This window comes from Carassius carassius, chromosome 8, assembly GCF_963082965.1.
Source record: "Carassius carassius chromosome 8, fCarCar2.1, whole genome shotgun sequence".
Taxonomy (NCBI): Eukaryota; Metazoa; Chordata; class Actinopteri; order Cypriniformes; family Cyprinidae; genus Carassius; species Carassius carassius.
In genome coordinates this window covers 32,931,591-32,949,751 of record NC_081762.1, presented here as the reverse complement: position 1 = coordinate 32,949,751, position 18,161 = coordinate 32,931,591, and the positions used below count along the sequence as shown (strand labels likewise).

At 41.0% G+C, this 18,161-nt stretch overlaps 4 non-coding genes across 4 annotated transcripts; all 4 read left to right on the top strand.

The window, feature by feature from the left end:
- The first annotated feature begins 2,343 nt into the window (after positions 1-2,343).
- Positions 2,344-2,417, top strand: trnai-aau (transfer RNA isoleucine (anticodon AAU)). Its single transcript has one exon. It is a non-coding gene; the product is annotated as a tRNA-Ile (tRNA).
- A 111-nt stretch (positions 2,418-2,528) lies between these two features.
- On the top strand, positions 2,529-2,601 carry trnaf-gaa (transfer RNA phenylalanine (anticodon GAA)). Its single transcript has one exon. It is a non-coding gene; the product is annotated as a tRNA-Phe (tRNA).
- A 6,247-nt stretch (positions 2,602-8,848) lies between these two features.
- Positions 8,849-8,922, top strand: trnai-aau (transfer RNA isoleucine (anticodon AAU)). Its single transcript has one exon. It is a non-coding gene; the product is annotated as a tRNA-Ile (tRNA).
- A 302-nt stretch (positions 8,923-9,224) lies between these two features.
- On the top strand, positions 9,225-9,296 carry trnaq-uug (transfer RNA glutamine (anticodon UUG)). The gene has a single exon. It is a non-coding gene; the product is annotated as a tRNA-Gln (tRNA).
- Positions 9,297-18,161: the final 8,865 nt, after the last annotated feature.

Below are 18,161 nucleotides of genomic sequence, written 5' to 3'. Positions count from 1 at the left end.
TGTCATATTATTGTCATTATTATAAATATGTGTTTCTCCTGTTTTGGCTCATAGGCTCACATCTGCAAGAAGGTCTGCACTCCAGATGTGGAGGTTATGAGAGTTTTAGAGCCTTGGCACTGGCTACACTGCTGGACCCAAGGTTAAAAAATGTGGCATTTGGAAATGCTGCCAAAGCCCTGGAAGCTGAAAAGCATATCACACTGGAGTGTGCTTCACTGATGCGTTCAAACACAAATCCTGGTGAGCAGTTTCAGTCTGTGTTATGTTATGTAATCTGAATCATGTAATATAATATATCCTTCATATATGCCGTCAGTTTAGGATTTGTTACTAATTGCTGTTTTAATTTTTATTCAGACCCAGAAATGTCAACATCACACCCATCATCATCATCACCATCACCATCAACATCAACACCAGTAGAAACACAGGACAGTTTATGGGAACTTTTTGATACTCGCATCCATCAAACCAAAATGATACACAATGCTACAGCTGATGCCACAGTGGAAGTGAAAAAATACATCAACGATGCGTATTTGCCCAGAACTCATGATCCACTAACTTGCTGGAAAGAGAGAGCAGTAATCTTTCCTCATTTGTATGTCCTTGCAAAAAAATATCTTTGTATGCCAGCAACAAGTGTCCCTTGTGAGAGGATTTTTTCAAAGGCTGGAGAAATTATCTGTAAAAAAAAAGTAGGCTAAGTCCTTCCACAGCAGATAAATTAATATTTTTGAATAAAAATCTCTAAAAAAGTGAGACATTGTGGCTTGATTTCTTTTATTAATATTCATTTTTCATGACCAAAATAACATTATGCACAGTGAGGAGCCTATAGGTTACAAGCTTCACATATTAGAACATTATAATAATAAAAAAACAACACATTTTTTTAATGTCTCGTCAAGGTTGTTTCAGATCAACACCTGCAAGTGACCACTAGGTGTCACCGTTGAGACGGGTGTCGGATTGATTCGAAGCATCGAAACAATATGGCACATTTGGTTCAACTGTTTCATTGGTTCACGAGGCCTCGATTTTGCCATCACTACCCCTGCCCTGAACATTTTGTATGTCTCCCTTATTAGACACACCCAAATCAGGTCTTGCAGTCTCTACTAATGAGCTGATGATTTGAAACAGGTGTGTTAGATGAGGGGAAATGCGAATTGTGCAGGACAGGATTGAAAACCACTGATCTAGGGATGTGTGAGTAAAAGGGCAGGAGCCAACTTGGAGAATGCAGGCATCGATCCCGCTACCTCTCGCATGCTAAGCGAGCGCTCTACCATTTGAGCTAATTCCCCTGGCCTTTCAAGAATGACGAGCATAGCTGGGAATGACGGGTTTGATGCAAAGAGGCTGTCCCTCCTCTGGGCTTGCTCCTTTGCACTGGCCGAGATTTTGTTGTCAAATTAACAAAGAGATTAAGCTTTTGTGTTTAAGGACCTTCTCGGTCTTGTTACGCCAGTATGCATGTGTATGGATTCTTGTATTATGTAGGCTACCTTGGAACACTCGGATCATGCAGACAACTTCTCACCTCTTTTGCTCACACTGACTTAAAGTCTAAGGAAGCGGTTCTCAATTCTAGTCCTCGCTCCCCCCAGGTCTGCATGTTTTGCATGTCTCTCTTTGTTAGCACACCTGATTCGGATAATCAGCTCATTAAAAGTGAGCTCCTAGTGATTGACATGGTCCCTACACAGTGTTCATTGCTCCCCACTCCCTGAGCAGGGGAAATCCGTCAAAGTATACTTCACTTTGGAACATTGGTTCACGGATTTGTGCTGCGCAACTTCTTCACACATGGAGAAGTGTGACATCATTTACCTCTGTATACCTCGATACACCACTGTATTACTCACTATGAATGGAATGGAACAAATGTCTGAAGCTATACGAGAAACTTACAAAATGTGAAGAGCAGGGGGCGCGAGGACTGGAATTGAGACCCGCTGGTCTAAGTGACATCTGACCGTTTCAGCTGTCCTCCCTAACATCCCTCTACATGTTAGATACAGCCCCATTTTTAGTTCAATTAAGAGGCCAACTTGCATTCGTTAGCCTTTCACACTGTCTCGAGGACTTTGATTGCTTCCACGTTAGTTCATGTTCCTTTTTTTGTTGATGCTGGTATTGCTCTTTTTTCTTGGCTTTGGGCAAGAAGGCTCGTTGGTCTAGGGGTATGATTCTCGCTTTGGGTGCGATAGGTCCTGGGTTCAAATCCTGGACGAGCCCTTGTTCAGGTTGAAACGTGAAGCCTTATTGTCTCATTGCATTCACAAACATTATGGCAGATTTTTTTCAATCAGGCAGACACTGATGGCTAAGCCAGGCCGGTTAGCTCAGCTGGTTAGAGCGTGGTGCTAATAACGCCAAGGTGGCGGGTTCGATCCCAGTACTGGTCAGCTGTTTTTATTGTCTGGGGGCTCATGTCTGCTCTGCTCTTCACCTCTGACAACGAGTAGGGTGATCTCACTGAAATCCCTGCTTGCTAAGCTAAGCAGAGATTTGTTGTAGCCGAAATAGGTCAGTAGGGAGAGCGTTAGACTGAAGATCTAAAGGTCCCTGGTTCGATCCCGGGTTTCGGCAACATCTCCCACACTTTTCCTTTTTTTGAGGCGGGCCATTGACCAAAAATCACTGGGTTCCAACCTCTCTGTATAACTGCTTCCCCACAGCCAGAGAGCTATCTGTTTCCAAGTTGGCCTCCAACCAAGCAGTTTCGGTTCCATGGTGTCGGCTCCAGTTAAGGTTCCATGGTGTAATTGTTAGCACTCTGGACTCTGAATCCAGTCATCTGAGTTCAAATCTCGGTGGGACCTATTTTGCCACCAGTTTGCGCAGGACAATGTCTGAAATACTTTTCGGCACCTTTTAGTCCAAAAAAATTAACTAACGTAGAGAGTGTGGCTGCATTGCATCGATGCTCAGTCTGTCTCTTTAGGGCAGTGGTTCTCAAACCTGTCCTGGTGGCACTACTACTACTACTAGTGTTTAATGGCGGTTTGGCAGACCAACATAAATGGTGCATTTCCGCCACCTACTGATCTGGAGTGTGGAGTGTACTTGGCTTTGGAAGAGAGAAAAAAAAAAAAAAAAAAAAAAAAAAAAAAAAAAAAAAAAAAAAAAAAAAAAAAAAAAAAAATTTAAAAAAAAAAAAAAAAAAAAAAAAAAAAAAAAAAAATTAAATTCTATTTACTATTCCTGTTTTATTTAGATATTTAAATAATAATTCATGAATTCTTGATTGTCTTATTCCATTTCCTAGTAATACTTTAATTGAAATTGTATCAACTCCCATCCTTCCTAACTCTTGACTTAACTGTTGTCTCTCCCTTTCATATGCAGCACATTCTAAAAGAATATGCTGCACTGTTTCTAACTCCCCGCAATTGTCACATTTTCCTGTATCATGCTTCCCTATTTTATAAAGACTATAATTTAATGCAGTGTGACCAATTCTTAACCTTGTAATAATGACATCTTTTTTCCTATTTCCATATCTTTTCCTCTCATTTCCAACCCGTTCCTGAATTTGATAAAGATGTCTTCCTTTAGAGTCATTATTCCATATCTTTTGCCATTTTTTACTAATTTCAATTGCTATTAACCTCTTGATTTCTGATTTACTTAATGATACCTTAATTTCTATTTGTGGATGCTTTAATGCTTTCTTTGCCAACTTATCTACCTCCTCATTACCATCCACACCCACATGTGCTGGCACCCAGAGGAAGAATACCAATACCCCTAACTGCCTTGCTCTAAATAAACCTTGCAAAACTTCAAATATTAAATCTTGTCGAGATTCCGATTTTCCACTCATAAGACTAGTGAGAGCAGCCATTGAATCCGTACATATCACAATTCTTGATGGTTGCACTTCTTCAATCCACTGTATTGCTAATATGATAGCTAGTAATTCAGTAGTAAATACTGACACATGATCCGATACTCTTTTTGCAATTTTTATATTAAATGTAGGAATGAATACTGCTGCTGCTGTTCTACAAGACTCTGGATCCTTTGACCCATCTGTAAATACCTGTAATACTGAATAATATTCTCGATTTACATACTGTTCAACTACTAACTTAGTTGGTATGCTTATTTGATTATTTATTTCTTTATGTATTTGTAAGTCAATTAATGGCATAGGATACATCCAAGGGGGAATTGCTGGTATAGGAACAGAAGGGGCTATTAAATATTCTTTCAATCCCAAGCTATTTGCCTCCTTCCCTACTACCCAACCAAAGCTTTCTATTTCTTTGTATTCATACTCCCAACATTCCTTCAAAAGTATTTTTACTGGATGACTTTCCAGATGTCCACATACACCAGACCAGTATCTCATCCTCAATTGAAGTCTGCGTTGTTCCAATGATAATTCTCCTAATTCAACTTGTAATGATACTACCGGAGAAGATCTAAATGCTCCACAACAAATTCGCAATGCCTGATTTTGTATTACTTGTATTTTTTTAAGTAAAGTTTTATTCGCAGAACTGTATACCATACTTCCATAGTCTATATTTGACCTGATCACTGCATAATAAATTCTTTTCAGTGACTGGCAACTTGCTCCCCAGTCCGCACCTGACAAGCATCTTAAGACATTTATTCCTTTTTTACACTTTTCTATCAATTTCTGAATATGAACTCCAAAGTTTAATTTATAATCCATCCACATACCCAGAAATCTCACTACATTGACTTGTTCCAGCTGATTACCATACATTTTAATATTTAACATAGGATTATTTTTCTTATTTGAAAAACAAATTACTTGTGTTTTTACCACAGAAAATCGAAAACCCCAACTATTTGACCATTTCTCCACCTCCTTCACTGCTTTTTGCATTTTATTCTCTACAAACAGCCTATTACGCCCCCTTTTCCACAATGCCCCGTCGTCTGCATACAATGATCTTCCTATTCCAGTCTCAATATTTCTAAATATATCATTAATCATTAAGTTGAAAAGAATAGGGCTGCTCACACTTCCCTGGGGAGTTCCATTCTCAATTGAGAGAATCCTAGAATATGCAGACCCTACTCTAACTTGAATCGTTCTTCCAAACAAAAAACTTGAAATCCAGTTATACATTTTTCCCTCAATTCCCAAACTTTCCAATTTCATTAACAGCCCTTCTTTCCACAACATATCATAAGCCTTTTCAACATCGAAAAAGACTCCCACCAACATTTCTTTATTAACTTGAGCTTTTCGAATTTCCGCCTCCAAACTCAGAATTGAATCCATCGTATTTCGCCCTTTTCTAAATCCGCTTTGACATGCTGACAGCATACCTTTACTCTCCATTTCATACGTCAACCTATTCATAACCATCCGTTCCATAAGTTTGCATAAATTGGATGTCAATGCAATTGGTCTATAACTAACTGGCTGGGAATGGTCTTTTCCAGGTTTAGCGATTGGCACTATTACTCCATGTTTCCAACTCACAGGAATCTTCCCTGAATCCCAAATTTTATTAAAAAGTCTTAAAATTATATTCAATGATCCATCTGACAATTGCTTAATCATCTCATAACAGATTTCATCCTTTCCTGGGGAAGTATGTTTAACCCCTACAAGTGCTCTCTTTAACTCATATAAAGTAAATGTTGAGTCTAACCTACTTCCTGACGGAATCTTCTTTTCATATATATGCTCATTCTCTTTCACTTTCTGTTCCCTATACTTCTTCATATTATCTGTAATATTATCATTACTATGCACCTTTACAAATGCTTCCACTAACATCTCTGCTTTATCACTATCTTTTATCGCTATTTTCCCATGTCCTACTAAAACTGGAATATTAATATTTCTCTGAATCCCTCCCATCTTCCTAATCATGTTCCAAACATCATTTATTTCAATGTCTTCCCCTATTCTATTGCAATATTCTCTCCAGAACATTCTTTTTGCTATTCTTATTTCTCTCCTAACCATAGCCTGAGCTCTCTTAAAAATAATGTAATCAGTAAACAATACAGATTTTCTGGCTTTCTTCATTGCTTTATTTCTTTCCCTCACTGCCTTACTACATTTTTCATTCCACCACGGGACTGCTTTTCTTCTACTTATAGTTTTCGTTTTTCCTATTACTTCCTCTGCCGTATTTCTTAACACTTTAATTACTTTCATACTTAACTCTTCTATTTCTTCAATTTCTCCCATTTCGTTCATATTGTTATTACACAGTTCTTTAAAAAGCTCCCAATTAGCTCCCTTAAATTTCCATCTTGGCATTCTCTCCACCACAGTTTGTACAATATCCACACCAATTTGACACCATATTGGATAGTGATCACTTCCCATTGAACTTTGCTTGCTTACACTCCATTCACATTTTCTAGCTAGATCTTCTGAAACCAGAGTAATATCTAATGCTGAATTACGCCCATTACTCACATCTATTCTTGTTATACTTCCATTATTAATACATACTAACCGTCCCCAATCCAGCATTTCTTCCACTATTAACCCATTATAATCTGTTTTAACACTCCCCCATAATGTATTATGTGCGTTAAAATCACCACACCATACTACCTTCTGACTAGTATTACCTCTTATTTTTTTTTTCCACTGCATTCTTACATAGCTTTTCACATGGATTATAAAAATTAATTATTTTTATACTTTGATTCCCTTCCCATACTTCCATCATCAACGCCTCTTGATCCTCACTCACTTCTACATTCCTGTATCCCACCCCTTGTTTTATAAATATTGCTACCCCACCTCCATTACAGTTTTTCCTATCTTTCCTAATTAGTTGATACCCTTGCAAAACAAAATTTAACTGAGGTTTAAACCATGTCTCCTGTATACATATAATATCTGGTCTTTTATCCAGATCAGAGATGAATTTTTTAAACTCTTGTCCATTAGAAATTAAGCTTCTCGCATTCCACTGGAATATTAAAAGCACCATTATGAACCACCACATCCTGCTTGCGTATTTGTTAACTGCATCTTTAATTTTTCATTAATCATTTCCACAGAAATCCCCTCAATCTCTAGATATTTTTCAGCTGCTTTTATTATTATTCTGATTCTTTCAGTCCGGCTTTCTGTTTGCGCAGAACAATTCACCACTTCAGCTATAAAGGTTACAAATGCCACATTATTCTTAATCCCAAAGCTCTCTTTAGTTTTTCCCTGAGCCGTTTCCATCTTTTGTTGAGGAATTCCTTTACCTTTATCCCCTGATTCCAAAGTATTTCCTACTTTCTTCACCGCCTCCGAATATGACAATCCTTCCTTTATTCTTACATTTTGCACTTGAGCTGCATTTTTCCTCACCTCACATCCTCCATACCCCGCACTATGCTCCCCTCCGCAATTACAACACTTGGGATCAACTCCTTGCTCGCATTTGCCATATTCATGCTCTCCACCGCATCTCGCACACCTTTGTTTACCTCTGCATACAGCCGCTACATGTCCAAACTTTTGGCATTTGTAGCATCTTAGTGGAGGGGGTACGTAAAGCCTAACCGAGAAACTCATAAATCCTAAAAAGACTTTACTTGGCAGCTTATCCTCATCAAACTGAATCATCACTGATAGACTATCTCCCCTTTCATTGTTTCTATTACATTTAAGTCTTTTCACACCAATTACTGCGCCTCCCGTAAGACCTTTCTTAATCTTTTCCTCTGTTACATCAGTAGGGATCCCTGTAATTACTCCTTTAACCCATTTCTTTTCTTCTTGAACTGAACAATTCACACCCTGTCCCATGATCGTTTTAATTTCTAGAGCCTTTTTCTGTTGTCTACCGTCCTTACAATATATAATCAATCTACCATCCCTCAACTTCTTCACACTTTCAACTAGTCCTATTTTTTCCTTAATCACTTTAGATAATTTCAGTGGATTAATGACACTGAAAGATCCAGCATCTAATTTCAACAATACCTTAAACTCTTCTTTCCTTCCCCTTGTCACGTGTAATCCATTCTCACTTTCAGTTTCCGATTCATTTCTTCTATTTTTCTTCCTTTTCCGATTTCCTACTGTACTCCATTCACTATCTCCACCTTCCGCGCCAAAATTTTCATCCTCCATTTCCGGATCGCTACCGGATTCTACTCCACTTCCTACCATGCACACTCCAGTCACAGATCAGCTGTCTTCCGCCAGACCAATCCCCCCGTGATTGTGATCTCTCAATCAAGCCTCGGTGAGAAAGACGCTTCCCCATCGTCCTGGTGGCACCCCTGCCCTGCACATTTTTATTGTCTCCCTTATTAGACACACCCAAATAAGGTCTCGCGGTCTCTACTAATGAGCTGATGATTTGAAACAGGTGTGTTAGATGAGGGAAACATTCAAAATGTGAAGGGCAGGGGTGCCTCCAGGACAGGTTTGAAAACCACTGCTTTAGGGAACTGTGCGTAAAATGGCACTGTTTTGCAACCAATTTGCACAGGACCATGTCTGAAAAACTTTTTGTTACCTTTGAGCCCAAAAAAAGCTAACGTGGGAGTGTGGCAGCATTGCGTCAACGCTCAGTCGGTCTCTTTAGGGCAATGGTTTTCAAACCTTTCCTGGAGGCACCCCTGCCCTGAACATTTTGTATGTCTCCCTTATTAGACACACCCAAATCAGGTCTTGCAGCTCTTTTTTCTTGGCTTTGGGCAAGAAGGCTCATTGGTCTAGGGGTATGATTCTCGCTTTGGGTGAGAGAGGTCCCGGGTTCAAATCCCGGACGAGCCCTTGTTCAGGTTAAAACGTGAAGCTTTATTGACTCATTGCATTCACAAACATTATGGCAGGTTTTTTCCAATCAGGCAGACACGGATGGCTAAGCCAGGCCGGTTAGCTCAGCTGGTTAGAGTGTGGTGCTAATATCGCCAATGTCGCTGGTTCGATCCCCGTATTGGCCAGCTGTTTTTATTGTCTGGGGGCTCATCTCTGCTCTGCTCTTCAGCTCCCACAAAGAGTAGGGTGATCTCACTGAAATCCCTGCTTGCTAAGCAGAGGTTTGTTGTAGCCGAAATAGCTCAGTTGGGAGAGCGTTAGACTGAAGATCTAAAGGTCCCGGGTTTTGGCAACATCTCCCACACTTTTCCCTTTTTTGAGGTGGGCCATTGACCAAAAATCACTGGGTTCCAACCTCTCTGTATAACTGCTTCCCCACAGCCAGAGAGCTATCTGTTTCCAAGTTGGCCTCCAACCAAGCAGTTTCGGTTCCATGGTGTAATGGTCAGCACTCTGGGCTTTGAATCCAGCGATCTGAGTTCGAATCTCGGTGGAGCCTTTGTGCTTTCTTGCCGCAGGAAAAGATTAAACAGCACTAGTTTGGCGATGGTGCCAGTGGTTGTGGCCCTGTGAGCAACAGCTGCACCAGTTAAGGTTCCATGGTGTAATGGTTAGCCCTCTGGACTCTGAATCCAGTGATCCGAGTTCAAATCTCGGTGGGACCTATTTTGCCACCAGTTTGCGCAGGACAATGAATATTATAGATAGATACATATATAGATACATAGATTATAGATACATATCTAGATACATAGATTGATTCATATATATATAGATAGATTTGGATAGATAGATAAAATGGAAGCTCCCCAGAAGAGATGCCGTACATCTGTGGTGTGGGAGCATTTCCATTTAGAAACCCCAAATAAAGTGAGATGTGTGTATTGTGATCGGCAGCTAGCCTACTGCAACAATACATCATCCATGATGCGCCATTTGAGGAGCACTCATCCTGCCATTTTGCAGGGTGCAGAGGATGGCATTCCCCCTGTACCTAGGCCTGCTACTGACACTGCTGGGCCATCTAAGCAAGGTATGCATTGTTTGGGATATAATTATAATTGAAATATAATTACAACCTTTTGGGACACTGTTTATAAAGTTTATAAGTTATATAAAGCACTGATTGTAAATACTGGAAGGTTTCCAAATAATGAACCAGTAGGCTATACTTTTAATAGATGTGCACTAATTGAAGCTGTATTTTTCCAATGTATTTGTCTGAAAGTATGTTTTGTCTTCTCTTTTAAAAGTCAGACAGAGGGAATTGGATGAGGCTCTTATAAACATGGTGGTGAAGGATCTGCAGCCCTTCACCATCGTGGACGATGAGGGATTCAGGGCATTTGTGAACAAGCTTGATCCAAGCTATGTCCTCCCATCCCGGAAGGTGCTTAAAATAATGGTCAGCGAAAAGTACAACAAAGCCAAGGAGAAGACAATGGAGGACCTACAAAAGGCCGAATTTGTTAGCCTTACAGCTGACATGTGGTCCTCCATTAATATGGATGGATATCTTGGTGTGACTTGCCATTACATAACACCAGAGGCAAAAATGGCAACTGTTGTACTGGGTGTAAGGAGGTTTTACCAAACCCACACAGCCCAGCATCTCATGGAGGCTAAAGCCTTGCTAATGGCTGAGTGGGGAATAACCTCCGAAGTTCAGTGCATGGTGACTGACAATGCATCTAACATGATCCTAAGTGCCCAGCTACTCCACCTTCGCCATGTCCCATGTTTTGCTCATACTTTAAATTTGATTGTGAAAAAGGCACTAGATCAAACCCCAGTCATCAATGAAATACGCCAGAAGGCCAGAAAGATAGTGGGGTTGTTCAGATCCAGCTGCAAAGCAAAGGACAAGCTTGTGGAGATGCAGAGCTTGATGGGAAGACCAACTCTGAAACTGATACAGGAGGTTGACACGAGATGGAACAGCACATCTGACATGCTACAGCGCTTGTATGACCAACGTGAACCAGTGGCTGCTGCACTTTCCAACTTAAACAATGATACTGCTCCCCTGACAAGTATTGATTATGACATTATTGAACAATCAATGTCAATACTGCAACCATTCAAACTCGCAACAACAGAGATGTCAGAGGAAAAGAGAGTGTCTGCTTCAAAGCTTATACCACTGTACAGGATGTTGCAGCACAAGCTTGCACAGAAAAAAGGAAATGCAACGCAGGAATCAACTGTTCAATTAGGTAGGCCACAATGACCATACTACCCATGTGATTGGCCATAACTGTCATATTATTGTCATTATTATAAATATGTGTTTCTCCTGTTTTGGCTCATAGGCTCACATCTGCAATAAGGTCTGCACTCCAGATGTGGAGGTTATGAGAGTTTTAGAGCCTTGGCACTGGCTACACTGCTGGACCCAAGGTTCAAAAATGTGGCATTTGGAAATGCTGCCAAAGCCCAGGAAGCTGAAAAGCATATCACACTGGAGTGTGCTTCACTGATGCGTATTTGCCCAGAACTCATGATCCACTAACTTACTGGAAAGAGAGAGCAGTAATCTTTCCTCATTTGTATGTCCTTGCAAAAAAATATCTTTGTATGCCAGCAACAAGTGTCCCTTGTGAGAGGATTTTTTCAAAGGCTGGAGAAATTATCTGTAAAAAAAAAAGTAGGCTAAGTCCTTCCACAGCAGATAAATTAATATTTTTGAATAAAAATCTCTAAAAAAGTGAGACATTGTGGCTTGATTTCTTTTATTAATATTCATTTTTCATGACCAAAATAACATTATGCACAGTGAGGAGCCTATAGGTTACAAGCTTCACATATTAGAACATTATAATAATAAAAAAACAACACTTTTTTTAATGGCTCGTCAAGGTTGTTTCAGATCAACACCTGCAAGTCACCACTAGGTGTCACCGTTGAGACGGGTGTCGGATTGATTCGAAGCCTCGAAACAATATGGCACATTTGGTTCAACTCTTTCATTGGTACACGAGGCCTCGATTTTGCCATCACTACTTTTCGGCAGCTTTTAGTCCAAAAAAAAATAACTAACGTAGAGAGTGTGGCCGCATTGCATCGATGCTCAGTCTGTCTCTTTAGGGCAGTGGTTCTCAAACCTGTCCTGGAGGCACGCCTGCCCTGCACATTTTTATTGTCTCCCTTATTAGACACACCCAAATAAGGTCTCGCGGTCTCTACTAATGAGCTGATGATTTGAAACAGGTGTGTTAGATGAGGGAAACATTCAAAATGTGAAGGGCAGGGGTGCCTCCAGGACAGGTTTGAAAACCACTGCTTTAGGGAACTGTGCGTAAAATGGCACTGTTTTGCAACCAATTTGCACAGGACCATGTCTGAAATACTTTTTGGCAGCTGTGAGCCCAAAAAAAGCTAACGTGGGAGTGTGGCAGCATTGCGTCAACGCTCAGTCGGTCTCTTTAGGGCAATGGTTTTCAAACCTTACCTGGAGGCACCCCTGCCCTGAACATTTTGTATGTCTCCCTTATTAGACACACCCAAATCAGGTCTTGCAGTCTCTACTAATGAGCTGATGATTTGAAACAGGTGTGTTAGATGAGGGGAAATGCGAAATGTGCAGGGCAGGGATGCCTCCAGGACAGGATTGAAAACCACTGATCTAGGGATGTGTGAGTAAAAGGGCAGGAGCCAACTTGGAGAATGCGGGCATCGATCACGCTACCTCTCGCGCCTACTGCTTCCCACCGACTGAGCCAAAGTAAGCCCAAAGTAAGCACACATGAGCCAATCGCGTTTCCCCTGTGGCTTACTTTTGACCAATCACGTTCCGCCTGTGGCTTACTTTTGACCAATCGCGTTTCGCCTGTGGCTTACTTTTGAACAATCGCGTTTCTCTTCCGTGGCTTACTTTTGATCAATCGCGTTTCTCTCCTGTGGCCTCCTTTTGACCAATCGCCGTTGTTGTCATCTTTGTTAAAGGTAAGGCTATTACTTTATTCATTGAAAACTGGTCATTATTTGTTCATATACAGTGTGTATTTTTGGAAAATGAATCGTGTCAGTATAGCTAGCTAGCGTGTACAGTTCATGCTTTCTTCAGTACCTGTGAACCTGTAACTTTCCACATGATAAATGATCAGATAAGTTATATTTATCGACCGTCAGCTAATTAAGCTATGCTACTGTCAACAATGATGTGTTTATTGTCTAAGAAATCATGGTTTCTGGGCCCTATGAATGAAAATAATGATTAAACTATTTACATTTATATTTGGTATTAACACATAATAACACACACACATTTTAATTGTAAAAATCGTTACCAAATTGTTGTGGAGATATGGAAAACTGCATTTACCAAGAAATAATTGATATTTTCTAAAATAATGTAATAATGACTTTTTTTTATAAAAAAAACATTGAGAGTCTTAACTAAAAACAAACAAAAAAGGCCAAATGTATCCATATGGGCCAAAGTATGAGGGAATAGTTTATGCGTAGCTCGTTAAATTATTGTTACACACTTAACATACAGGTGTCTTTTAGATTGCAAAAGGTAGTAGTCTTTTTCTGATTTTCATTTCAGAAAATGTATGCATATCCCTCTTTTCAACGGCAATCGGCAACATCAAGCCGACTCCTCATGGCACCTTTGGCGGAGGCGAGGCGCCTTGAAAATGTGGAGTCTGGAAGGGCCAAACCTAAGGAGGAGGTGCTGTCAGAGGCCAGTACTTTTGTCAGCACAAACGGTGGAGACCCCAGTGACCAGTTTTTAGTACTGGCTCACTGCAAACTTCAGTTTGGGAAGTACCAGGGCCAGAGATTTAGATGGCTCCTGGAAAACTCTCTGGGGTATGCCGTGTATTTGGTGCTCAGCATTTCCAATGAGACGGCGCAGACAACACCCCTGTCAGAAAATAAACAACTGTTCCTACAGTACTCTTCTCAAATTAGAGAGATGGCAGAAGAAGTGGAGAAGTATCAGAGGAAGCAGGAAATGCAGGCAGAAACCCGGGCAACTGGAGACCAGGGCTGCTTGATGGTGGAGTTTGGTGACTTCCAGGGCCGGTCCATGAAAGATGTTTATGAGGACCAGAGCAAGGAGGCTCAAGCACTCATCAGGTACCTCGTTAAGGCAGATGCCAGGCCCAAAACCAACATGGCCATTTTCAAGACATATGTCCTGAAAAGACGGGCTTCTGTGGGCACCAGCGTACGTCAGCCTGCACCTCGCGCTGCAACCTCCAGTGCTTCTGCAACCACTGCACCTCCACCTGCAGCTATCCAAACTGGTGTACAGAAGACCGCAACTGTGAAAGCACTGTTGGCACGTGGCAAAAATTTGTCGCCTTCACAGCTGGCGAAAAAACTCACATCACCAGTTAAACCCTGTGAGTAGGAGTGTGAATATAGAATTTTACCTACAGCATTTCTACATATATTAATTTATCATTATGGCAAACTTGTCAACTTGCCGTTTCCAGATCCATTATTGCAGTGCACTTTACCTCCTCCAGCAGCAGAACCCCCAGCCAAACATTTGCCCCCCATGCAGCTTTTCGCTACTGGTAAGTAAGCACCATCTTACATATGTTTGTCTCTGTGTACTGTTCACAATGATAGTTTTAACATTTGTGCTCCAGGCAAGTCCGTTCCCACTGCTGAAGATGACGATGAGGAGCTGGTATTTGCTGCATCACAATGTGAAGCACAGCTAAATACAGGTGTGGCATATGACACAAATGCACATATTACAAGAATGTTTTGTGAAAACACACTGAGAAGCGTTATTTCTTGGGGGAAAATAATCAACATTTTAAAATGTTTTGTTTACAATACAGAATTATATCATATCATGCCTCAAGCGGGATGCTTTCTTTGAGTGCACTTCTTCAAAACCGTAAGGATTTTTCAAGGTGTCAGTGTATTTATTTGCGTTTCCGAACTTACCCATTGTTAGATAATCACCAGATAACTTTTTCACACCACTTGCTCTTCTCACACACTCTTCAGCTCTCCCTGAGCAGACAGGATGGTGGAGATTCATTGTTCTAATGATTAGAGGAACAGTTTTTCCTTACTCTATCTGTGTGTATGCTTCATGTCCGTGGGCTTCGTTGCTTTACACTTAATTCATCACACCACATTTTCCTTCCTCCATTCCATCTGATCCTCATTCTCAGTGAGCTGCACTGATTCCATTCTCCTTAAATTAATATAGTGTATGCTGTGTTCTTTGCTTCCTTAACACTAGTACCACTTTCTTCACTCTCGTTCCTAAATATAACATAATAATTATGAATACTTGTCCAAAAATTGTGCTTTGCAGGCTGTTTGTGCGCTGCATTTATGGCATATTACTATCAAATGCAACAGTCATCCTTATTGTTTTTTTTTTTACTATTTACTCAGAGGACTGTGCTGGTCCATCTCCATCAGTGGAAACTGCCAAGGCACCAGCTCCTTCACATCAATTCAATTCAATTCAATTCAAGTTTATTTGTATAGCGCTTTTTACTATACAAATCGTTACAAAGCAACTTTACAGAAAATTATGTTTCTACAATATTTAGTAGTAGCTAGTAGTTTGTGCACGTTTGACAGGATTTTAGAAAAATAAAAATAATAATAATAATACAAGACGTAGTCAGCTAGATGATGAACTATCAATATTATTAATTAATAGTAATTATATGATGCAGTCACACATGTAGCAATAATTGTTAGTTCTGTTTGTTGATTCAAGGTTAGGATCATCTGGGGTCCTCTGAGGGTCAGCATCATCTCTTCTCAGGTGTTCTGGATCCAGACTGGAGCTTGTGTAAATCCTAGTTACCACGGGATGTAAATCCCGTGGCAAAACATAGAAACAAAATAGAGACATCATTAGCATAGCTGCTGATCCAACAAAGTAAAATTAGTTTAACCCAAGCTAAAGAATAAAAATGCAGATGCAACTACACTCACAATTTAAGAGATACATTATTCGAATGCTTGGCGAAAGAGATGCGTTTTTAATCTAGATTTAAACAGAGAGAGTGTGTCTGAACCCTGAACATTATCAGGAAGGCTATTCCAGAGTTTGGGAGCCAAATGTGAAAAAGCTCTACCTCCTTTAGTGGACTTTGCTATCCTAGGAACTACCAAAAGTCCAGCGTTTTGTGACCTTAGGGTGCGTGATGGGTTGTAGCGTGGTAGAAGTGGTAGAAGGCTAGTTAGGTACGCAGGAGCTAAACCATTTAGGGCCTTATAGGTAAGTAATGATAATTTCTAACAGATACGGAACTTAATAGGTAGCCAGTGCAGAGACTGTAAAATTGGGGTAATATGATCATATTTTCTTGACCTGGTAAGGACTCTAGCTGCTGCATTTTGGACTACCTGTAGCTTGTTTATTGACGAAGCAGGACAACCACCTAGAAGTGCATTACAATAGTCCAGTCTAGAGGTCATGAATGCATGAACTAGCTTTTCTGCATCAGAAACAGATAACATGTTTCGTAGCTTGGCAATGTTTCTAAGATGGAAGAATGCAGTTTTTGTAACATTGGAAATATGATTTTCAAAAGACAAATTGCTGTCTAATATAACACCCAGATTTCTGACTGTAGAGGAAGTAACAGTACATCCGTCTAGTTGCAGATTGTAATCTACAAGATTCTGTGTGGTGTTTTTTGGTCCAATAATTAATATCTCTTGTCTTATCCGAATTTAATTGGAGAAAATTATTTGTCATCCAATCTTTTACATTTTTAACACACTCTGTTAGCTTAGATAATTGGGAAGTTTCATCTGGTCTCGTTGAAATATATAGCTGAGTATCATCAGCATAACAGTGGAAGCTTATTCCGTATTTTCTAATAATATTACCAAGGGGCAACATGTATATTGAAAATAGAAGGGGACCTAGGACGGATCCTTGTGGCACTCCATATTTTACTGATGATAAATGAGATGACACCCCATTTAAGTAAACAAAATCACCAGCCACCAGCTAAGCTTCCAAGTCACTGGAAAGATCAACTTCCACCTTTCCAGCATGAGTGGATCCGGAACACACTATTTAAGGCCAACCCACGAACCGGCAAGTCAGAACTAGTGTCCCAGCTGAAACTTTGGTGGTATCCTCCTCAGCCCCCTTTAATAAACACTCAGCCCCCTGCCTCACCTGACCTCTTCTTCTGTCGGCCCCTTTTCTTATGGATGCCGCTGAAGATGTGGTTATTTCCTCTTGTCTGTGTTCGCCCAGACTGTGGTAAGCACAGACTAACAGCGGCAGGAATTTACCGTACCGTGCGTAAGGTCTTGGACATCGACGGGTGGTATGACCTTGCCACTGAGTATCTGGAGTGCAAACGCTGCAAAAAGAAATATCCTGCCTGGTCTGAGGACATCCTAGGACAGCTGGATATGGGCCACCGCAGTCAGTTTCCAGCTTTGCTGACATACAGGTAATTCATAATGACAATCATTCATTATTAGGTGCCTTTATATGGGTTATTTTTTACCAACTAAAGCATTTGCATGATTATACTGTTGCTTCCTTAGATACTCATGTGACAACCGGGTGCTGAGGATAATAAGGGAGAGGACACTGGGCAACAGTGTGACTCAGCTTTACAGGAAGCTGATGGAACAGCACAGTGAGGCATGGACACAGCGTATCTTGCAGTACTTGACTGCCTGCGAACCATTCACAAGGTCCTCCCTTGTGCAGCCTCCTGTGTTTGCTGATCCTCCACTTTTACCTGCCCTGCCTAAACCTAAGTGGCTGTTAGCCATGTATGCCAGGGATGTTCTGGGGCGACTGCACGAGGTCAAGGCCAAATTAACATCTGTCTTTGGCTGTGTTCTCAAGATGGATTCGACAAAAAAGGTATCAAAGCCCTGTTTATATCCAGAAATTTGCCAGACATGGATGTGTGTGTGATGTGCATACATAAAGAGCACATCTTTTATTTTTCCCAATAGGTTACAAAGAAACTTGCCGGTGCTGCTTCAGGAACAGCTGCCTGGTGCACAAATGTCGGAAATGAACACGGCCAGGTCCTTGTCTCTGTGCTGACAGCTGCCGAGGGACATGGACTGGACTCCATGGCAGCTGGTCTGATGAAACGCTACCGAGAGGCAGGAGAGGCAGCCCCAAAAGTGATGTACGTGGACAGGGACTGCTGCAGTCAGTATGGCCAATCGCGGGTGAAGATCATGTTTTCGGAGTGGGATGAGCTTGTAGTGCGCCTCGACATCTGGCACTTCATGCGGCGATTTGCTGCAGGTGTCACAACAGAGGCTCATCCACTCTACGGGATCTTCATGGCACGTCTGTCCACGTGCATCTTTCAGTGGGATCCAGAGGATGTGGCTGCTCTTCGCTCTGCAAAAGAGAGTGACCTGGCGG